At 50.9% G+C, this 23,955-nt stretch overlaps 1 protein-coding gene across 2 annotated transcripts in view; it reads right to left on the bottom strand.

Annotated features, from left to right (window-relative positions):
- The window catches only part of CNTFR (ciliary neurotrophic factor receptor), a 213,182-nt gene extending 209,654 nt beyond the window's left edge, over positions 1–3,528 (bottom strand). For both annotated transcript variants that reach the window (XM_064438191.1, XM_064438188.1), the window contains exon 1: positions 3,449–3,528. The gene's annotated coding sequence lies outside the window, so the exon portion shown is untranslated. The remainder of the gene's footprint in view (positions 1–3,448) is intronic.
- Positions 3,529–23,955: the final 20,427 nt, after the last annotated feature.

Genomic DNA, 23,955 nt, shown 5'->3' with positions numbered 1-23,955 from the left:
GCACAAAACCAGCCCAAAACCCAGCATCCCGGCCTGCCAGCCTTTTCTGACCAAGCAACAAGAGCCAGTATCTCCTGGGAAAATGTCCATGCTGGCTGCAATAATAATGGGTGCAACTGGGACCTGACACCACGCACAAAGCACCTAAACAAGAGGCATGTGCTAGACAGCACAGGGAATGTGCATTGAGTCTGTGCATATGCCTCAGTTTCCCCGCCTGTCCAGCAGCCCTGATGCAGTTTGCCCTCTCTTATTTTGCTAATCCCTCCTAATTCAACTATTGGCTTTTGTGGGGAGAGGCACCCCACAAGCAACACCTAAAGCACTGGCCCCTTCTAGCATGTGCTAGCAGCATGCAAGCAAACCTCAGCAACTTATCGCCAAAATTTGGAGGAATTCTCCCCAGGGCACTGACCTGGGTATGCTGCTTTCTTCTGCAACACCAAGCAGGGACTATAGCTTAGAATAATGGGGAAGTAACTCAGTTCAGTGCTGACAAAGCATCACAAGCCCCAGCAGGGTGGGAGGGGAGGAGGTGTCCTTCCCTCACGCTGCCATGCCTGGTATACATCATGTTTAGGGCCAGGCATACGTCACCGACACAAAATGGACAAATTGGAGGGATTTCAGAAAAACGAGCGACAAAAATGATCAGGAGGCAGAAGGGATTGATTTACAAGGGGAGATTAAAAGAGCTGCGATCAGTCTAGCTGGGCTGAGCAAGTACTGACAGAAGCAGCCGGATGCTAATCTGCAAATGGGATGAAAACGATATGGGAAGGAATAATTTAGCATCTTCAGCAGTAATGGGATGAAATTAAAGGGGACTTGGGGCTGAGTAGGTAGGAAAAACAAACAAACAAAACCCCAAAACCAACACAACCTAAAATAAAAATCCCTTCCTAGTTGCGCATGACTCTCTCTGTCAGAACACACAAAGTCCCCCAAACTCTTTCTGCCTAGGACAAGGACCCTTGGGAGCAACGATGCCTTGGTGCCTAAGAAGGTGTGCATACACATATGCACGCACGCACACACTCACACAGAGCCCTTTCCCACCCCTGACTCACACTCAAGAAAACAGCAGGGCCTCCACATTAACCCGAGAGGATGGAGGCTTCTTGTTTGCAGGAAAGCAGCAGAGAGCGAAGGCTAAAACCACTGGGAGCGGTGGGAAGGTCCCTGCAGAAGGATGCCTTTGCTCTCACAGGTCTTCATGGGGGAAAGGTGCTGAGACGGCTTCCTGCAAAGTCGCAGGAGTGAGCTCAGCTGCAAGCACTCAGATATTTACACACAAACAGCACATTACTCAGCAACTCCCATTTGTCAGGCGTAATGGCAGCGGCAGCAATAATAAACGACAGAGCCAAGAGACAGGCTCCCCAGATGCATACACAGCCCCAGCCTGAGCTGGAGCAGGATGCATTCCTCCAGCTTGCTGGGGAATTAATTGAAAGTGACCAGGAGCTGGGGCTCGCACCCACAAAACTCCTGCTGCCGGCTTCAGAGAGTCAGCCACATCTCTGGAAGCTGAGCCTTGGCTGCACATTTATTTGTCCATCTATGTGCATCACAAGCTATGTGGCTCTGAGAGGTACCAGGGCTTCTTCCTTCCCAAGTCCAGGAGGTGCTGAGCACCTTCTGTGGGGATGGGGACCCAGTGCCTTGGCACAATTGGGTCCTCTTGAGGTAAATCAGACCAAAGATAACTCACAATCGTCAGATTGTGGCTTGGCCTGCTCTGACAACAGGCTCAGATGAAGTTATCCTAAAGCACTGTTGCAAAGTCTGCCAGGCTGTAGGGCTCATATTTCCAAAGCACAGCCCATCTCAGGAAAGTTCACCCTCCCCAGTGAGCCCCAGGAAGCTCTGATCTGAGGACCTGGTCCCAGCAAGATGCCCGGTTGGACCCAAGCATCCCTTGCACATCTCCAGCCATCACAGCAAAGCTCTAACTCCTCATGGAGGGGCAGGGCAGGGAGCAAGAGCGGCTGCTCTCACATATTTGCACGTCTTGCAGGAAGCGGTCAGTGTCCCTGCCTCGCTGCCTGCACGCACAGCCAGCAGGACCGGCAGCGGCATGTGTAGGTCCTGTCCCTCACTGAGGTAAACAACGCACGGGCACAGAGAGCGGGCACAGTCAGTTAAATTAGCAAAATCCTAATAGAATTCAGCAAGTTCCTAAGCAAAAAGCAATCTGAGCAAAGGGCCTCCTGGACTATCTGACAGATGAAAACACAAAGAGATGTGAAAAAGAAACCAAATAGCTTCGCAGGCAATCCCCTTTTTGCAACCTGTACAGAACCTACGCGTATGTCTCTAAGCATGGGGAGGGGAAGAAAGGGGCTTTCTAAGAGAGTGAAGGAGAAGCACCGATCTTTATAGCAAAAAAGTTTAGCAGAATAAGAAACAACTGCCAGAGGAGCCAGGGAAGCCAATACATACAGACCAGGTTCTGTCCCCAGCAAAGGCAGCACAAATTAGCTCATGCGCTGGTTGGAGTCCCAATCCGGTTTTAGGATTGCAGTGGTGGAAGTCACCAAGATTTGGAAATGTCAGGGAGTTTGTGCAGCACAGGGATCGGTGTGTATTATGCAATTCTGGAAAGCAGCCCTCGTACTCGCGCTCGGGATGAACTGCCTAGCTAGGGAGAGCAGCTCCACAGAAGCGCCAAGCAGACGCTTCTCTTTTGAAAATCACCGCCACAAAAAAAACCAACAACAACAACAAAAAAAAACCAAAACCAAAAAAAGTAATAATAATTAAAAAAAAACGGCACTACCACAGCAGAGGAAAGGGCAGGTTGCACCTTTGGAGAAAGGAAGAAAAAGTCTGCTCTCCCGCCCACGAAATCCACGGGCTGCGCTTTACAAAGAGCCACCCCGCAACCTCGGCTCCAGCCCTGTTCATGCAATGCAGCAGGCAGGAGGGCTCATCCCTCTCCCAGCCTTCAACCTGATGCCGTTCGCAACAGCCACGATGCCCTCCCGGCCGGAGAGGGGGGTCCCGCCGCGGACCCGCAGCCCTTGCGGGTACGGGGGCGCCCCAACCCCGTGCCCTCCCAACCCTCCCCCGCCGGGAACGCCCGGCCGGGGCGCAGGGCGGACACACACGCACGGAGGAGCAGGGAAGTAAGTTGCCTAAATTGTTTCCTGGCGGGCTTCGCCCCTGCCCCGGCGGCGCGGGGGGCGGACGCGTGGCCCACGGCGGGGCGCGGACACGCGTGGGCGCGGTGGGGAAAGGTGAGCGGCGGCGGGGCGGGAGAGAACACCAGCTACGGGGTGGGGGTGGGCAAGCGTTCCCGTCTCCCCTTTTCGCCTCCCAGAAAGGTACCGACGCTTCGGTGGTGGGTACCGGGGCTCGCCTCCGCTGACCCCCCGCCGCCGCCTCCTCCGTCCCACGGGTGGGGGAAACACCCCGCACCGCCCCCCGACCGCCCAGTACTCACGGCCCCCTCCTCGCCGCCGCTCCCGGCGCTACCCCATGCAACCACCGGCTGCTTCTGCACCGGCTTGGGGGCTATAAGCTCTTTTAAACTCCAGCACATAACCCATGTGACCGCAGAAGCCACTGGTAAGGAGCGCCGGGGAGCCAGCGATGAGCTCAGCCCGCACCCCCGGCACAGCGCCGCGGACGCGCTCCCGGCCACGCCGCGCGCACCCGCCCCACGCCCGCACACACACGCCCGCACACACACACACACACACACACACACACACACGCACGCACACCCCCACCCCCACCCCCACACACACACCCCGGCGCGGCCGCTGCCGCCCACGCGTGGGCCCTTGCACGCGTGGCCGCAAGCGCCCCTGAGAACACGCAGACCCCCCATTCCCACCTCCCCGTGGATGCTGAGCCGGAGGGCGACACCGCACACACGCGGATCCCACTCCCCCACACCCCGTGCAAATGCACACAGTGGAGCACACTTGTGAAAGCACCGTGTGCACGGAGGCACGCACACACCCACACTGTGCAGCAGAGTCCCTGCTGTCCTGGACAGAGGGCATACCGCTAGACCCGCCCCACACCTCTCCCGAGATGCAGACCCCAGTGAAGGCAGCACACTCGCAGCCCCCCCCCCCCCCCTCGTGTGCACATGTACACTCACGCGTGCCCTACACACATGGATCCCTGTGCATACTGCCATGCACAGTGCACCCTCCGCATGCTTCCCCCCCCCCAACTGAGAGATGCAGACCCAAATGAAGGCACTGCACTACCATTTCCACGCACACCTCCATGCACACCCTTGCATACACCTGGCTTGTGAGTGTCGTGCCCCCCCTTGCACAAGCGCCTTCTCAGCATGCACAATGAAAGCACCACACACAAATGCGGACTGAAATGAAAGCACCACACTTGCCCCTCTCTCACACACACATGCTGCACAACTGAACACCTGACGTGGCACAAGATGGTGCTCCCACACCCTCTTGCACAACCAGCACACAAGCAAGGCAGCCTGCCCACACGTGCACCCACCTTTCCTACTCACATGCAACCTGCTGGTGCATGCCCAACAAGCCCACCCTGCCCAGCCATCACACCCCCACAGCTGGGGGTTGCCCATGGCGTGTGGGGTCACCCCATTTCCCATTGCAGTTAAAGACTGTGAGCTGTCATGTGCATGGAGGGTCTGCAGGGCAAAGAGGACAGACGTGCTGTGCACAATGAATCCTGACGGTGCAGAAGCCGCAGGGGTGGCCATGCACCCGGGACAGGGTGCCCGCTCCAGCCGTGGCACAATGGAATTCGGGAGTGCCAGGATGAAATGTGCCAAGGGAGGACGGGAGCCGGGTGTGAGGCTCCAGTGTGCAAAGGGCTGGGAGAGGCAGGCCTGGCTGGGCAGGTGCAGGCGTGTGCTGCTGGGGCACGCCAGGAACACGTGTGAGAAGGCAGAGCTGGCAGGCAGAGGGCTTCACTGTGAGCTGAGTTATGGAAAATGACTCTTTCCAAGGAATTGCTAAAATTGAAGTGTCAGTGAGGCCAAACGAGCAGGAGCCAAAGGGGAGGATGAGCAAGGACAGCCGAGCAGCCTCAAGGCAAGGAAGGGCAGGGTGGTCAGAAGGTGAAGGTGCCCTCCCAGGACTGCCCCCCCCCAACTCCTGCCACCCCCACAGGCAACTGCAGACACCTAGGAGGACATTTGGGGAAGGGCCAATTGACACGGCAGTGGCACCAGCTGTGGGGTGCAATGGAGCGTGGGGTCTGGCAGGAATAGTCCTTCCCAGTCACATCACCCTCTTGGCTGCCAGCGCGCAGATAAATACCTCTGTTTCCCCAGCCTGGAAGAGAAAAATGCCCATAGAGAAACAGCCAGCTCACTGCCAGAGGCTAGGTGCTGGAGAGGGGCAGAGACTGGTGCCCACTGGAGGCTGTTTTGGGAGCCTTGCAGAGCCCTACAACCCATTAGAGGAATCCTCTGCTTTGGCCCCCACCCCAGGGGCTGTGGCAGGGCTGGGGTGCTGCTCCCTGGACATCAGCACTCGGGTCAGCAGTGAGAGCTGTTTCAGCATCCAGATATCCAAGCATTCCCAGCACAAATCCCCGTGACTCAGGGAACAATGCATGTGAGAAAACTCTGCAGAGAGAGTCGACTTGAGAGAAATACACCCATTGGCATGTTCGCACTTTTCCTGGCATTTCAGGACTCCTCCTCAGCTGCAGAAAACAAAAGTACTAACAACAACAACAACAAACTTTCTGATCTTCCTGTTAAAGGAAAAAAAAAAAAAAGGAGAAGGGAATCTTTGGGCAAACCTACAAAAGCTAATCTGTTTTGTTCCAACTAGATATATGCTGATCAAATCAAAGATACCACCTCCCCTCGGTCCTGGCCTCACACAGATACTGTCACACAGACAGAGGAAGGGAGCTGAGTGGAAAACAGGTTTCATCTAGTTTTTCATAGATGCTACTAAAAGCCACTATTAATTGGATAGAAATAATGATGTTTTGTCTCAGATGAAGGTCCACAATAAATTATCTGTTTATTGTTACTGGTTTTATCCATGAAGAATAACCAGCAAGCTGAGGCTCTGGGGGAATTTGTGGTAGATAATAGCAGGTCCTGAAAAAACATAAGGGCAAACTGAGAGCATAAGAGCAGAGGGGGGATGTGTCCAAGTCTGTTAAGCAGGTTGCAGCAGAACTGGAGAATGACCCTCCTGCCCAGAGGCTCTGGACCGGATTGAAACAGACACAGAATGGAAGAAGAGGAAGGAAAATCCCAACCCATTTTTCTCCCTCTTCATCCCTCCAGCCCTGCTGGCAGCCAAGATCAGGGCTGAAAAAGGAGTAAAAGCTGTGCAGGAAGCAGCAGCTCTCAGATGCCACTGGGAAACATGTTTGGGACAGCAGGTGGTTTTGTGGGGACAGGGATGGAAAGATGCCGCAGCACCGATGGAAGAGAGCTGGACCCAGGGAGATGGTTCTCCGCTAGCTTATGAACCAGCATCGGGGCCATCACTGTGGGCTGCTTTTCATATCCAGTGTATCCCAGTGGGCGCCACGTGGAGAAAACAAGGGGCACATCACAAACTTGTACACTGATGTTCAACAAGGAGACTGCCACCAAAAATGTCACTCTACCCCATTACATGCCACCCACCGGACTCCAGCAGCAGTGATATCCCTAGCAGGAAAGCGGAAGCTTCGCAGCTGCATGGTAAGAGTACGATGGAGCTGAGCCATGGTCACATCCTCAACTTTTTGGGCTGAACCTGGCTGATCGTCAAGCAACACAGATACCTTGGACACCCAGGGCCAAACCTCAGGGGGCAGCATTTGCTGTACCCCAAAGCTGAGTATATATAAGGCGAGACCCTGAGCCAGTGTATTTCCAAACCATTTATTTGACACTTTGTGGCAAACATCTGACTAAATTAGTCACAGATTATTCAACCATCAGGAGAGCTGATTGAATGATTACTGGTGAATCATTTGTTCAAAGCAAAATGCCTAAATTCCTACACTGAACTACTGGCAGGCAACATGCAGATGATTTTCAGTCCTCCAAAATCTCTGAGTTCACATCAGCCCCTAGGTCTGCACTCCTTGCTCACAGCTTCCTTAAAAATACACACACACACCCCCCACCCGACCCCTTGCCACTAGCAGGAGCAAGGTGAATGGGAGACGTGGGGAACCATTCCTTGAATTCCTGCTGGACTTCAGGCGAACAACAACACAGCAGGCTGAGCTAGGAGCCTTGTCTCTCGCCTTTGCACAAAAGGGATTCTCTGAAGGGGGAAAAACCCCACAACAATAGTAAGGAAATGTACAGGGTAGGCAAAGAAAGCAGCTGACCTGGCATGCTGCAGGCCAGAAAAAAGTACAAATGATCTTGCAAAGAAGCAGGAAAAGATGGGCGCTATGGACTGACGAGCTTTTTACCAGGGCGATTTAATCATCTTCTCAGCAAATGCTCCCCACAAGGAACAAGAGGGGAAAGCAAGATCATGAAAAGATTGCAGGCAAAGGAATTCTGCTTGTACTCCTGGACTGATTAAAATTCCTCAGGACTCATGGCAGGAGAGATTATTTTATGTAAAACTTCACCTTGTCTTAATGACATTTGCCAAACTTCCTCCTCTGTAGATAGAGGGGAATGGTGGGAGGTGCGTGAGAAAGACAAAGATGGAGATAGTAAGTGCAGGACTTGGATGTAGCTTTCCAGCCTGTTACCCACTTGCCCGGGAAGACTGATGGTGGCGAGTGTGTGCATGCACACAGCAAGGTGTGAGCAAGGAGAGGCCATGGGGACCTCCCGGATCCTCAACAGGGTAAGGTGTTGCTATATGTGTGTGCAAAGGTTTGCGCAGGAGAAAATCCTGTCCTTGGATGCAACCCTGATCATGGATATCCAGTGGCTCAGACATGAGCAATGAGCATGATTCGGGATGTCATGGAGTGCAGAGGGGGCGAGGTCCCACTGGTGAGCTAAAATATGCAAGTAAAGTTTCCATGTGCAGCAAGGATGTCAGGTTTGGTGCATGCTGTTATCAAACCACTCCTGGAAAACAGAGATTGGCATATGGTGAGACCCCTCGCTGCTACTGCCGGCTAAGATTTCGATGACAAAGTACCACCTGACACCTGTTATAAATAACGTCTGTCCCATCACCCACTCAGCACATGGCCCACTGCTGCCAGCTCCTCGCTCAGAAGAGGCTCAGCATGGAATGAAAGCCATATTTAAAATACATTTTCACATATGTCTCTCTGAGCGAGGAACAACAAGAGAGGGGCCTGGAAAAGGTTTCTCCTCAGCACTTTTTTTGCTTGGTGTCACAAGTACAACCCCATGTAAACTCAGGCAAGATCTGAGATGTTACAGCAATCATTTTTTGCTTCTCTGTTGCATGAATATCCTGAATTACAGGATGGGTGTTGTAATGCTTCTGGAGCTGGGAAATCAGCACCATAATCCTGTATATTTGCCAGGTGGTGTGTTTTTCCCCCGTGGATCAGGGATGGGATAGTGCTGTCCCACTGTCAGGGTTGGGGGCCATGGAGGTGTCCAGAGGGATGTGGCTGGCACGAGGCACACACAGGTTAGCATGCATCTTCAGGAGGGCACCCAGGCATCCTGGCTCCAGCCCCTGCTGGAACAGGATTGCAACCAAACCACCTGCAGGTGGTCTGCAGTCTGCTATGCATGGCAGAGGTGCTCTTATTGCCATTGAGAAAGCAAGGATGTCCTCATGGCTGTGGCTCTTGCCGGGACTAGGAACTCCTGCCACAGAACCCTACCAGTCACCAGTCATGTGTGAGCCCATCCCAAGCTGTGGCTTGTGACAGCACGACTGGTTTGTCCCCCACAATCTCCCTGCAGATTAACACCTCGAGGTGGGCCAGCATCTGCAGCAGCATGGCTCCTTGCTCTGGTTGCAGGACTGGCTTCTATGACAAAACATCCTCCTCACATAGAAAGCAGAAGCCAGGGATTAGAGCAGTTTGAAGTTTTTAGCATGAAAAGTTTAAAAGAAAAAAGTGAAAGAGCTACTTTTAGAATATATTTTGGTGAGGAATTTGCAGACCCCAGCCCCATAATTTTCAAAAGTTTGGGGTTTTTTTAAGGGGGAGGTTAATTTTGTTTCACTTTCTCTCTCTTTGCCCTTAGCTGAAAAGCATGATTCCCCCAGAAACACACATTTGGAGTAAATATAATATCACTGTTAAAAAAATTCTGGGAAATGTCAGGAAAAATCGAAGGTGACTCAGTTTCAAACTCTTCAAGTCAGAAACACCTGGGAAACATCAGTGCTGGGTGGGGGGAACGGGAAAGAGAGGAGGGAGAGCTTCCCATCTCTGCTAGCAGCTCCCATGAGCTCCTGTTGCTGCATATGGGAAGAAAAACCACAGTGGGAAATCACCATCCCAAATATGATGCCTGGAAGGAGATGCCACCACCACCTCCATTCCTGTGCCCCACTATTTGGCTCTCAACAAGTATTAACCATTCAAAGATGTATTTCTTGTAATTATTTGCTGGATTTCTCCTCCCTAGCCTTGAGGGTAAACTCCTATAAGCTGAGAAGCTCACCCAGGCAAATGAAACCCTCTTGGGCTAAGCACCATCCTCACCCCATAGCTCCTTGGTGCCTCTTTGTGGGGCATGTCTATATGATGAGGGTGTGTGACCCATGGTCACTAATGAAGACAGTATGAGCATAGTATGGGCAGTATAGCCCTTATAAAGCAAAAGAGAAATGCCTCTCTTCTTGCTTCTCCCGCATCCTCTGCCATTTCTTCCATCTCCTCTCCTTCACTAGCCATGTCCCAGCCATCTCTTCCTTCAGCCTTACCACTGCCAGGACAAAACTGGACAAATGTTTGCTTTTCTCTCCCACACATGGCAAAATCACAGGGTGTGAAACACGCCTGCCTCTTTACCCCCTGGTGAAATGTTTCAGTTGTGACCCTTTAGCACTGCTTTTTTTTTTTTTTCTGTATAGATTCATTTGGCTCCTGCTCAAAACTGAGAAGCAGACCCTTTCTTTGCAAAAATGCCAGAATAGGACATTAAGACAAATTGCATAATTGCTTTTTATTATCTCCTCAGAGCAGGAAGGGCACCAACATGTTCCTGTTCTCAAGACTTCAGTTTTGAGAATTTTCAATTGAAAAATATCTTCTTCCCCCTCCTTCCCCGCCCCAAAAAAAGACTCAAACAGCCTCAGCCAGGAGTCTTTTATCTGAGCCCAAACACGTCTGTTTTCACAAGGCAACTGATGTGTGTCTTCTCACCGGTTTGTGTGATATTGTCTGTTTTGGGAACACCTTGCTGCCTGGGACAATGCACCTCTGAGGAGCAGAAACACCAGTTTCTTGGAGCATTCAACTGCTATCTGCCAAGAAGACTGAATGGCCCAAATACTCTCCCTAAAAAGCAAGGCTATCCTGACCAAAACTGTTCAGCTCGGACTTCTTGCAAGGTGTTGAAAAAATCTGGCAGGACACGGAAAAGCCCATGAAATTTCCTTGGGAAACTGGGCCAGCATCGGAAAAGTCTGCCGAAGTTTCTCAGTTTTATCCAGGTGGAGATTCAAGCTCTCATGATAAACAAGAGAATCTGCATCTCCCCAGATACCTCAATGCAAAACAGCAAGTCAGCAAAACTTCAGGTGCTGTAAATTTTGATTCCCTGACAACCACTTTAGCAAAACGTCCCACCTAGAGGGGGAAATTCATTACATTTGCACAGCTTCTTTGTTTGATCTGAAAGAAAAAAAAAAGCTCCCATGGAAGTTTTGGGTGATTTTAGAGCTAGAGGAGGCTGCAGTTGAAATATTCGTACTCTGGAGGGTTTGAGGTGGAGTCTGAGACTGCAGACCTTCCGCATGGAGAGGGCTGTTTTCATCCCCTAAGGAAGGCACAGACTTTTTCCCCTCCATTCTGCTTTGCTCAGATGCTGATAGGTACGTGCCTGCTATTTCCAACCATCTCTTGCACACCCACAGCTTCGTTTGCAGCAAGTTTCGCTTGGCATGAAAGAAATGTTACTAAAACGGCGAGGACACAGGCATCACAGGTGACAAGAGGAGTATTTTTCCAGCAGGGTCTCAGGGGAAGGAGGGGAAAATACAGATAAAAGGACTCTTTTGCTTCGGCAGCTCCTGCCACCCTCGGTGCGCCGCGGGATAATTCTCCTTGCTTGCAGTGCCATCTCCCGGCAGGGCCTGCTCGGGGACCGCTTGAGGATGCTCTGCGCTTGCCGAGCGGCTGCGGGGGCGAGGGTGGGCGCATGTTTCAGGAGGGCAATGCTCAGCCTGGGCTGCTTCCCCCAGCCCGCCAGGGGCTGGGCTGAGCACCGAGGCGCTGAGCTTTGGGGGTGGGGGGGGAGAGGGGGAGGGAATCTAAGCTTTCTCGGACCTGTTGCTGCATGAGTATAAGAGATGCCTTGCATGTGGGGCCTCTAAATGACATAAACGTCCTCTGAAGTGTAGGACAATGGGAACCATAGCTAGATCTGATTGCCTGGACAGAGGGGGAAAAGTGATGCTAGACATTGCAGCATGATGTAAACATAAAGGTCGTGTGCTATCATTACATCCTTCCTCTGTCCTTTGCCTGTTATTGCAGCGATGGGGTAAAGCAAGGGCTTGTCTTTCTCCTGTGTCTGTAGAGCGCCAAACACTGAGCCCTGGGCTCTACAGGCACTCCTGGGAGAGCAGAAGTGATATGGAGCAGGACAACAGCCGAGTAACACTAGTTTTCTACCCTCTGAATGGCTCTTGTTCCATTCCCCAAGGAAATGGAGGTTTTGAGCACTGGTTTTGCTTCTGGGAGCATGTTTTGGGGTTTAGGAGTGTGGGGGCTCTCATCTGTGAGCCTCCACAGACCTGCATGGGCTGCTACAGCAGGGATTTACACAGGGCAGGGCCCTGGGACACCAGTAGAGACAGAAGGTGGGGTAGCAGACACTTTCCAGCTAGCTGGTAGGGCCAGTGCTCCCCTAAGGATAATCAACCCATCAGATAAGGCAGGCAGAGGCAAAAGGAGAGGCCAGGGGACAGAGAAGAAACCAAATCTCTTCATGGGGCTGGGATAGCCCACATCTCAGTATGCTGAATCCCAGTTTGTCCCCACCACCTGTCCCTCTTGGCTCTGGCTGTGTCTAGGTCAGCAACATCCCATGTGTGCATCCCATGGGCTGGATTCTTCCCATGGGCTCCTGCAACCTCTGAGCCAGAGAGAGAGCAAACACTAATTTGGGACTTGGCCCCTCTCTGCCTCTCAGCACCTCCCAAGCATCTGGATTCTGTCACAGACAGAGAAAAGATGCCTCCTTCCCCCTCTCCTCCCCTCCCCCTGCCCCCACCTTATCAGCACCATTTCAAGCCCATGCTATGAACGTGCCATAATCCTGGCACATGGGGCATAACAGCTCCTCCCATGTCACTCGCTGCAGTAATAAACGATAAATAATTGCAGTGACCTCCCCTGTAGACCACAGCTGTACTTAGACATGTCTGTAGAGGTCATGGCTCTGCGAGAGGTGTACTGGGTACTAATGGCTGTCCCCACAGTGCTAATTTAAGTAAGGATGGGAAAAAAAGCACATTAACTCTTATATTCAGGTAATGGGCTGAGAAGAGAGTGGTGAGAGCATTTTGCCAAGCAGAGAAGATCAAGCTCTTGGATTCCTTCCCCTTCTCTTCTGGCTCAGTGTTTTGGCTTTTCTTCTCTGGGAGTCCTGAGCACAGAAATGGGTGCAGAAGTGGGTCCTCGCTATCTCTGGTGCAAGCACGAGGCATCCTTCTATTCGAAGACTTGGTAAGTCAGCTTAACCCTCACTGAATGAGCACAGAGGAGGATGTGAGACTTGCTGTTCTCTTGACCTCCCTCTGTTGATACAGGCTGTTTTTCTAGAAGTCCTGCACTTGATACAGGAGTCCTCAGCCTGGCAGGAGGAAGCAGGTTTGTATCAGGCAAGAAGTCAGACCAGATGATCAAAATGGTCCTCACTGGCCTTAAGGTTTATGAATGCTGTTTAAAGGGTTGGGAGCTCTGCTTCGGTCAGTCAGTTTAAGCAAAAAACCTTTGAATTTCAATTGCTTTCTTATTCAGCTAAATCCCAATTCAATTTCTTCTGCAGAAGTTTATCATCTTTCTCCTGCCAGCCAGGCTCTTTAATCTCTAGTGTTGACTTCTAGTTCATGCTGCTTCAGCCTTTTCCAAGCAAACATAGGTGGAAGGGACATCTCAGGACAGGCAGATCTGCGTGCCAGCTTGCCCCCAAACCCTATGTCAACTCTGCCAGAACTGTGGCACGTGGGGCGCTGTGGCACCATGCTCACAACGATGCTCAATACCCTGTATCCCAAGCATCCTTAAAACTAGAGAGGGAAAGGACTGCCAGGGATAGATTAGTGTTGGCTGCTGACAGGGAACCAGCCAGGCAAGGAAAAGAAGTGGAAAAAGGAGCAAGATGAGCTATGAATACACTCACCTGCAGGGCAACACTATTTCTTGTACCAGCAGTGAACATGGCAACAGGAAAAGGCTTTGGATGTAAGCATCCTTGAAGTACACTCCTTGCTGCCACTGTAGCAGCATGTGCTTGCAGATAAAGGGTGTTTGGGAGGAGTGTGAGAAGTGGGAGCACAGTTCCCCAAGTAATTTCCTTTCTTCCACAGAGACCTGCAGTGTGGGAGCAGCCAGCACAAGCTGCACTACAATCTTGCAGGAGATGTGGTCAGCACAGCATGCACCAAAATCTTGGCCTTTGCTTAGGGAGGATTGTCAATGAATGAAGATCCTCTGATGGTTTCCTCGTGGATCAGAACTTTCACCTCTTGCGAAGACTGCTGAGGGCATCTGCCAGCCTTGGGCTGCAGAGCAGAGGTGAGGAAGGGAACACAGCAGGACACAGGCAGCAAAATGGTGCAGATAGGTTCTGGAGGCACCTACACATGTGCTGAGCTGGTGGAGATAATTACTTCAGGGAGGAAATGACGCTTCCAGGAAAATTCAGTCCCCAGAGTCTTAGGCGCACTGCCAGTCTATGGGGTGGTCCTGGGACTCTTCTCAGCAGCACAGCTCTTGTGTTCCTGTACCTTGTCTCTGTCATCAGATATATGCAGGGCTATCTTGTGCTTACACCTGGGGGAGTCCTAATTTCAAAGCACCCTCCACAAGTCATCCTGCAGCACTTTCAGGCCGCCTTGGATGCAGGACAAGGACCACATCTCCCATGACATAGATGAAACAACTGTCCATGCCAGGCAAAGAACAGGGCGAGCAGAGGATGTGGGAAGTGACACATTAAAGCCCTATTTATTGTCTATACACCACCCAGGCAACATGGATGGGAAGAGTGCAGATACCATAAGCATTAAAGGTCTTTCTGCTGGGAGAGGCTCTCTCTGCTCAAGCTCTTCTCAGCAAGAAGCAGCTCTCAATAAAACTCTTTCAGCAGCGTTGATGGCAGACTGAAGCGGAGCAGCAAACACAACCCCAGCAGGAGACCGTTTAGGTTATTATTTTAATTAATCGCACATGTAGCTAAACTGAAAGAAAAACGTGACACCCAATTATTCAAATCAGTTCCTGCCAGTCACAGACGGCTGCTGCTACCACGGTCCCAGAGCGAAGCTCTGCCCTCTGCTTCCTCCTGAAATGCCAGAGATTTGCATCTCAAGGTTGGCAAGATGTTCTCTTGCAACTTTTCTTGTTGTGTAAAAGGGATGAGGAATTGTAAATCTTCCAGCGTGATCTCACAAGGGATTGCATTTCCTAGAGCTGGTGAATTAGCTCCTCCTATGGCAGAGTTCCCCCAAAAAAACTTATTCCCTACAATGCAGCACAGACTGCTCCAGACAAGCTTCCCAGTGACCCAGGGAGACACTGGGAGATGCAGCCCCATAGCCAGGAGAAGGATTTGGTGAGAACAGGCATTGGGCTTCTGATGGAAAACACCCTCAAAGCAGTATCTAGCTCCAAGGAGATGCCAAACCAATTCCAATCACTTGGGATGAGTTCAGGAAGCTTAAGTGGAGTGCTTCAGGCTGGAATTTTTCTTCTGAAATGACCAAAAATGTGAAAATGAGACTGTCAGGTATTTCAGGACTGGAGTTTTTTAACATAATTCCTCCTCAGGAGCAGGTGTTGCTGGGATTTACAGCTGCCTGTTCTCCTGCTGTGGGGGCAGACAGGCCTATTTCTGTTCAGCAGTGCCAGACATAAATCCCTCTTCAGCCCCCAAGCAGTAACCTTGGGGTGGTCATCCCCAAATGGGGTCTCAGTGGGCAGAAATAGGGTGGTTTCCTGATTTTCTGCAGTGCATTTTCCTTAAAGCAAGAGCTCAGTGAGGTCTCTGGTGATGCCTTTGCTAGAGAAAGGGCAGAGATTTCAGTACAAAGGAAAACTCCCATCTCTGGTCACCTCCAACGTATCTGTGAAGCCCAGTGAGGCCACCCATCAGGGTGCTCAGCCCAGTCCAGCTCAGCTCTGCAGCTCCTCGGGGTGCAGCCATTTTCCCCTACCCAAGCCGTGTCTCTGGCACCCAGTGGAGATGAGAGCTGCACCAGTGAAACCAGGCAGACTGTGTCCCCAGGGGTCCCTACTGTGTGTACAGGGCAGGTGAACTTGCCTGATTTTATTCTATTTTTTTTAAATTAGTCTGGTGCAATCTGTTGAGCTGCCTGTGCTCCTGCATCATTAGCTCAGTGGGGCAGGGGCCAGGCTCTCCCCTATGCTGCAGGTATCAGCTACTTCTTTACTCTGACGGCCTAGCTGATTAACAAGTCCAATTAAACTGCCAGCCGTGTTTCTCCATTTGCATTTCCCTTTGAAGTTTTCTTCTTGTATTTGAAACCTGAAAAAGGTCTAGCATGCCCAAAACCAGTTGTTTTTTTCCAACTGTGCTAGTTATTCTAATAGAAGATGTTAAATTTCTCTTAAATTCTGGTTTTGCCTAGGTGCTTGAATTGTAACAGCAATGAAACCACCACCACCTTCTTCTTACGTGTGCAGATAATTTACTTGTCACATTATTTACAGTTACCTCCTGGCTACCTTTTGGTCCTCTGCCTCCACCCTCTGTCTCACCCCATGGTTTTACTGTAAGCCCTTCCGGGCAGATGCTTTCCCTGGGCTGTGCTGTGTGGAGATGGGGGAACAATTTTAATGATCCTGCTTTAGAAATGGATGGAGTTAATTAATGTTATTCCCCTTCTCCTGATAACCTCTGTCCCAGTGAGGTTGGCTGCAGCAGAGCAGACTAGTGGGGGTTTCCTATAGCCTTGCAGGGCACATTTTGAGGTCTTCATCTACATAGCTGCTAGGTCTGCCCTGGTACATTGGGAGGGAGACCTGATGGAGATGCACAGCATCCATTTCCATACCATGGACACCAGCCTAGGGGTTGAACAGTCTCTTCCATTGCATGGTTTGCCCTACCAAGAGCAACTCTGTTGCAATGCGGATGCTGCAGAGCTGGGGCTGATGCCTGGTCCAACGGGGCCCTGCCTGCTGCTGTACTGGCAACACATCATCAAAACATCATTTCACAGTTAACAGCTTTCTAGGTGAGGCTTTGATCACAGCCAGTTTGATCCCAAACCCCACACTCCTCCTGCCTTCTTCTTTACTGTTACAAAGATATTTATAAAAATTCTGAGTTTTTATTTTTAAATTAGTGCCCTCATGGAGCAGTGCTAACACCTCTCCTTCCGGCAAAGCTGGGGCTCAGGTCCCACCCCACTCAATTCCAGCTTTATAGGGAAATTTTACACTGCCCCAGATTTAACCTGGAATCTGGTGGCTTCTTTAGGGAGGCCAAAAAAGCAGGGTAAGGGTAGAATATCTCCTGCAACCTTCACCACAGTGATTGTCATTAAAAAATATACCTCCCCACATGACCCCATGACTACATACATAGGTAACCCTGATTTCCTCAGTTCCTTTGTAAATTTAAAAAGACAGCTAGGAACACTTGTAGCCCTGCCTCATATGCTGTCTGGGTCACTAGTGGGTGATGGACGGGATGGAGAGGTTTTTGGGAAGCTGAAGGGCTCCTTCCCACATTGGCGCACCTCTTGAGCCCTGCAACTGCCCTGCAGCAGCTGGCCTTCAGCTCCATGCTGCTGCTTGCACCAGGCCATTCCCCATGGACTCATCCCCCCAGTCTCACCAAGATGCAGAGGGAAGCATAGTACCAGCCTGGGATGCTTAGGTTTATGCACCTCCTGAGCCTGGGACAGATTCACAGCAGGTATTGCCAATGTCATGTGCAATCTGAACATAAAGTCAGCTATCCCTTCAAAAGCTGTTTTCTCCGCTCTTGACGTGCTGGGGAAAGTACTCAGTGTGGAAACCTCAGAAGTCACTCCAGGTCTGCTGTCCTTTGCTATCAGTTACCTCCAGAGCATACTGCCCTTCCCTGTCACCTGTTGAGTTTTTACAGATACCAGGGCTATTTGCAGCCCCAGACAGGGGTGTCCATTTTTTGGGTGAGGCAGAGTGGTGCCACCAGCCCATGGCATGTTGGCCCCATGCTAAGCATGGTACCACACTGCATGTGAGTGATACTGCAAATCCATGGGGACCCTGCTAAGTCTGTCTTCAGACTTGTGCCTGCCACTGGCTAGCTCTGCCCAGAGACAGGAGCAAGCGTGACATGCTGGTATCACACAGGCCAGCAATGGGTTTTTCTTCTCACTCAGGGCTGATCCGAAATGGTGGGAATAGACATAAGTCTCCGAGAACCTCCTTAATCCAGAGCCTTTCCTGAGCAAGGCTGGGGAGTAACCACTTTGCAGTGATGCTCTAACAACAGTAGCTCTCCAGAGGCTGTGTGCAGACTCACGTTTTCCTCTCCCATCTCTTAAATGCAGAGAAGCAAGGCAGGCAGGGGTATAGGATGTGCCCCAAACCACACAGTGACTCAGCGGCACAGACACAAACAAGAGCTGCTGAGCCCTAAGCCAGGTGCACCACCAGCACACCACCCAGCCTGGTGTTAGCCCAGCTCAGTCCTCCCTGGACAGACCATCAGAGCCCCTTCAGGCCATGTCCTTGTGCCCACACATAGTCCCACTCCAGCACTGGCAAGGAATGCTGAGCAGTGGCTGGGTTGTATCACTCCAGCCCAGAAGGTGCACAAATGAAGTCTTTGTAGGCAGATTCATGAACCCCCGGGCTCACAGCCCAAACAAGCCCATATCCGATCTTGAAGGAAGCAAGGCAATTTTCACGCTTTGTTTTGTGTTTTTTTTTTTAATGACAAAATCCAGAAGGGCTCGTGGAAGAGAGACCCCAGGCAAATCATGGTGGGCTAGTGCCTCATACCCCAGCATCCCAGGGCAGAGGAAGGGCTGACTGGTTGCAGGGCTGGCCGGACCCCCAGCTTGCTTAGCAGCCATCAGGCCATGTAATGAGCAGAATCAGCTCTTGCCAAGTCCACCGGGCTTCCACCAGCCTTTCTGGCACCACCAGTGACTGCCATCCTGGGCTTACCTGCCTTCCTCATCTTCCTCAGCACCCAGGACACACTTCAGTGTATTAATTAAAGTATAGTTTCTGTTTGCGAGTGCTTAGTAAAAGCTTCCTTGCATCACTCCTCAGATGGACACCACCACCAAAAGAAAAGACATACACACACCCCCTCCCTGCCCCAAAACAGCTCTATTCTGGGACTTTTTGCAGACTTATTACAGGAGAAAAAAAAAAAGATAAATTCTTCCAGGTCAGGCTACTTTTCTCCTGCCTCCTCCAGTAAGTGGGTGATGGGTATCAAGATGAATCCAGAGCCCACCAGACCAGACAAAAATCCAGTCCCTGCCTCTGCCACCAGGAAGCTCTTCCTAAATCTGAGCAGGGAGCAGTGGAAGGACCCCTCTCCTCCCAGAGGAGATGGCCGTGATGGAAAGGTGGCCCAGAGGAAGGGCAGGATTGGCTTGGGATGATGCCCGTGGATGGCTCAGATCTATTTGCAACAGGCAAGTTTTCCAAAACAAAAGGAGAAGAAGCTGTTTCAGTAGAATCCAGATCTTTTGCCAGAAAGGTATCATTTTGGTAACATATTTAGAGAGAACTGTTCAATTTGGAGTTTAGGTTTATACTTTATATTCTATTGCAACTCACTCACAATATGTTATGTAATATATATTACACACCCAATCTGCATGCTGAATTTTAATATAACAAAAATGCTGAGAAAGTGTCACTTCAATTTTCCAGAACAGCCCTGAGGAATGTTTGCTTGACCAGAAATTTACATTTTTCATTCCTATTTGGAAAAACAACAACAAAGAGGTCGATATTTCCCACGAAACAGGACTCTGGGGTTCCGACCCGTTCTCCTAGACAGTCTGGGGAGAGCAACTTTAAAGGCAGAGCAGGCAAAATACTCTTGATGTTTTCTGTTCCCCGTCCAGTCCCGCACCTTAACAACCGACGTCTTCAAAAGAAACAGCTCCCCGAAGTCGCAGGAAGAGCGAAAACCCTGAAACAGACCCACCGTGCCCTGAAACCATTCCTCTTCAGAGAGTACTCCCTCTGGGCAAATGAACTTCAAATAATTCCTCCCTCTCTCCCCCTCCAAAGAAGCCCTAATGACACCTTGTCCGTGAACTTAATGTGTTTTAAACTATCTCCATGCCTGGCCACATACTTGGAATGTCCCCTAAGGACTGCTAAAAAGTCACAAGCAGGAAAAAAAAAAAGGCAAAAGCTTCAGTCTGGGTCCCTGGGCTCCCGCCCCCGCGGAGGGGAGGGTTTGCCGGCACTCGGCATTACCTTTCGCACTCCCAGGCAAGGCTCCTGGTAGACAGAGCTGGGCATGAAAGCAGCTCCAGGACACCAGGCTGAGTTTGAACTTTTCACCATTTCCACACACACACACACCGCCCCCCGCCCCGTCTTTAGGGGGAATTTTTTCTTTTTGGTTTGAAAAAAGCCCTTCAGGAAATGATTTAGGAGCAGAGAGCATGGTCAGCTAATGGGCTGCAGCTGAGGCAACGTGGGGCTATGCTTCTGTCCCTGCAACGGCTTCCTAGCTTCATGTGCATGGGGGGGCTCTCCTCGTGTACACGTGCATGCCCATACGCTCCTGGCACACCCTGGCTCCTTGCCCAGGCAGAGCTGGAAACCCTCTGGAAAATAATAAAAATCCCCAAACCCTCTGAACAGCAGCTCCCCTCCACATGGGTTGTTGAGAAATAGGGACTAAACAACTCATCCCTTTCCCTTCTGGCACTTGCCATGTGTCCTTGCTTACGTTGCCTTGCCCTTGCTCAATGCGCTCCCAAGTGATCTTACAAAAACAAACTAGCAATTTCTGCCCAAAATGCAGTATGGTTCCTGCATCCCCGAGCTCTGGGCAGAGTTCTGGATTAATATCAGGCAGACATTGGGGCTGGGGTGTTTACAACTTCCCCTCCATGGGTTGCCCTTCCCCAGAAAAGCAAGCCAGGCTCCAAGCATGAGCAGTACAACAGCAGTCTCTGCCCAGTGCCATCTGTCTGGGAAGCACAAAGACTTTTGGAGTCACAGATTGCCCTGCATTCTCCTCCCACCCCTTCATCATCCATGCCCTGAATTATCATCTTCATTTCCCTGCTGATTTAGAGAGGCAAACTGCATCCTGCAGCAGGGCAGAGATGGCACAGCACCCGGGAGTCCTCATGGCAGAGATCTCTTTTCTGTTTGTCTTTTGAGGGGAAGAATGGTCAAGACACCCGCTCCCAAGACACCACATTGCTCTTCCAGAGCCCCCCTCTGCCTGTGAGTTGCAAAGACAACTATGGCACGGGTGATGGGCAGGATGTGGGGGGCAAGTCATGCTGCCACTGGGAGGGCAACAGGGTAGGAGACACCTGATCCCCAGGTCCCCATGCTCTCCACTGTGCTTCAGCAGATGGAGGCGTCTGCTCCAGGGAAGAGAACATCTGTCCTGGGTCTCCACAGTGGCACTTAGACTCCAACACATATGTAGACACCTACATGTGTACAAAAACCAGTTGTACCTCACAGGTTGCTCCTAGAAATGATTTCCTTTCAGTCTCCCTAATAACGAAGGGCCCATGGGTGAAGGGAAGCCTATGACATGCCTGGCCATTGAATAAACCTTGGCATTTCCCACCTGATTCTCCCTAGATTTAGATTAGCCTTGGATGGACAGGGCAGGTGACTGCCCTTCATCTTCGTAGCAGACAAAATATTATGAGCTCATTCGCAAAGGCCCGTGTCACCAACACGGAGAAAACCCCTGGAAACAAGTGGGTCCATGGGGTACTGGAGAACCCAGATGATGCAGAGACCCATTTCCTTGGCCAGCATCCTGCAGTGCTTGGTGGTGTTACAGAGCAGCCCAAACCTCCCTGCACACCCTGCGTCCCTAGGCTTTCTGTATTTACCACAGACTCAGCCCTCCAGACAGAGATTTCTGCTTCATTCACAATCTTTCAGGTTCCCAATTAAAAACTGCAAAATTCTCAAGATTAAAGCAGGCAACCACATGAGCCCTAGGGTAATTTTACTATCCTCTAAAAAAAAACAAAACCCCCCAAAATTCTAGAAAATATTCATGAGAAAAACTGAAAACAATTATTCTGCCCTTTAGAAAACGCTTACCATTTCCCAGCTAGCTCAACCCAGATGGTGCAGGAATTAAACTGACCTGCAGAATGGGTCTGTCTCTGAGGCAGGTTACACTCCATCCTCAAGGTATGTGCTGGTCATGATGGGCTTTCTGCCAGCCAGCAGTGAGGGCTACAGGACAGGAGGGGGGAAGGCAAGGACACATGCATGTTTGGGGGATGGACGATGCATAGGCAAGAGTTTTGCTCTTCTATTTTCCACAGTGCTGAGGGCTGGAGGCTATGCATGGTGCCTCTGAGGTGGGGTCACTGCTGGATGGTGGCCAAGGACCAGGGTCTGGAATGGCACTGGGATGTGGAGCAAGAGATGGAGAGAGGGGCTGGAGAGGAGCACTGTGGGGCTGAGCTGGGGCCACGGGGGCTGTGCTCACCCAGGCAGCTCATGCAGCACCTGCGTGCCTGCCCCTCATCTGGTGTCAGCTGCTTTCTTCTCTGCCTTCCCTGGTCTTTTCCACCAAATTAAATTAACATTGTCTCCCACTGGCTTAATATGGAAGGGTGGGACTGCCACCCCTACCCTACCACATACCCACTCCCTCCCTACACTTGGTTCCTTGGCAGGCACTCGGAGAGCTTCTCTGAGGCTGCACAGACAGCAGTGGTATTAAAAAAAAAAGCTTGGGTTTTTTTTAATCTTAAAATTATGCTTTTAATTTTTTTCAAACTAAAAATACCATCTCGCTTTAAAGTTTCCAAGCACGATGCCCTGAAGAAGCAAGAATGACAGATGCTGCTGAGTACAGATGTTTTGCTTTTCTTTTTTTTTTTATTTTAATTAGTAATATTTTCCACACCAAAACTCACAGATGGCTATTCATGTCCCTGAGACCGGGTCAGGCCAGGACCGGAATGACCTGCTGGGGACATGGCCTAACAACCCTGCACAGTGATTATATTTAGGCAGGACTTTGTCTCTGCCTTATTAACCTATTAATCACCATTGCCTCACTGGGCACATCCAAACTGCCCTTGCTCTCATCTCCAAGGCATTCTGCTTTGTTTCACTACAGATCTTCTCGCCAGCCAGGTCCCCACAGCCCTTCAGCAACCAAATGCCAGAGCTGACCCTGTCATATGGCTTTTCCCACAGCCCTACCTCTACCCTGCCATGCACCTCCATCCATGCTATGAGGTTTTTTTGGTGGCATCATAATTGCAAACCAGCCCATTACCTTTCACCCTTCAGTTGTCACATGTGGAGTTGTGCTTCTCTAGCACAACATTGCAATGTACAGCAGGGCAGCAAGGGTGCAGAGATGGGCTCTGGGGAACACATGGTGAGATGTTACCACAAGGATGTCTGGGGACAGCACTTGGGAGATTTACCCTCTGTTCCTTGGGCTTCATACGCCATGTCTGCCTTGCAAGTGCAGTGGTGTTTCTTCCCTGTATGGCTCTTGCTTCCAGTGGGACTCTGCTCCAAGACGCTCTGCTGGAAAGTTACGTTCCTATAGTAGGCATTACAATTCCTGCTTTGCTGCTTTTTTGCACATCCACATGTGTGCTTTCCCATGTGGAGGACTCATTGCTCCCAGGGAGGGAACAAATGCAAGAGCAACATCAACTGATTTCAAGCTCTGTCCTGCTGGGAAGGTTTGTGCTAGCAGCCTGGAGACGTGATGAGTTTACAGTGAGCACTGCTCCCCATGTGAAACATGGCTGTGGGGAATGGAGAGATGGCAGGAAGAGAGGGTAGGCTCTGAAGCATGTAGTTATGTACATTATACAGCAGGTGTTAGTCAGGAGTCCCTCTCACTGCCCCATCAACCTACTGGAAGAATATTAAAAAGGTTTCCTTATGTTTTCAAAGCAGTTCCTTTGCTCTGATCAAGGCATTGCTGCACAGGAATAAAATCATGGAGCTACAGACACCTCTGTGAAATGCTGGCTTGGTGAACTGTGGTGATAAAAACTGCAGAGTGGCAGGAATTATTAGAAAGGATCAGAGAGCAAAATTGCCAATGCGTTAGGGTGCTGGGTGGAGTAATGTACACCTCTGCCTAGGGTGCGGGGTGCAGCTCTGTTCCTTGTCTTTCAGTGAGATGAAGGTGCAAATATGAGCAGAGGGCTGGTTTTTGGGTGAGAAGCAGCTACCTAGGCTGGAGCTTTTCTGCAGCAGAAGGGGTGGCTGGAGGAGGAAAGAAGCAGCGAGTGATTACCTGGGGATGGGAAGCGCATCCAAGCAGAACACTCCGTCTGCACTGCTTGTGGAGCCATGTGCAGATTCCTGTGCTAAAACAAATCCAAATTCCCCAGGACAGGTCACCTCTGCCCTGGCAGCTGATGTGCACCTGGGGATTCAACTTCTGCATCTTTGATGGAGATGTAGAGGTCTATC

This window comes from Phalacrocorax carbo, chromosome Z (assembly GCF_963921805.1).
Source record: "Phalacrocorax carbo chromosome Z, bPhaCar2.1, whole genome shotgun sequence".
In the NCBI taxonomy this organism is placed as follows: Eukaryota; Metazoa; Chordata; class Aves; order Suliformes; family Phalacrocoracidae; genus Phalacrocorax; species Phalacrocorax carbo.
Note: the sequence above shows the minus strand (reverse complement) of the source record. Positions and strands in the feature narration are given on the sequence as shown.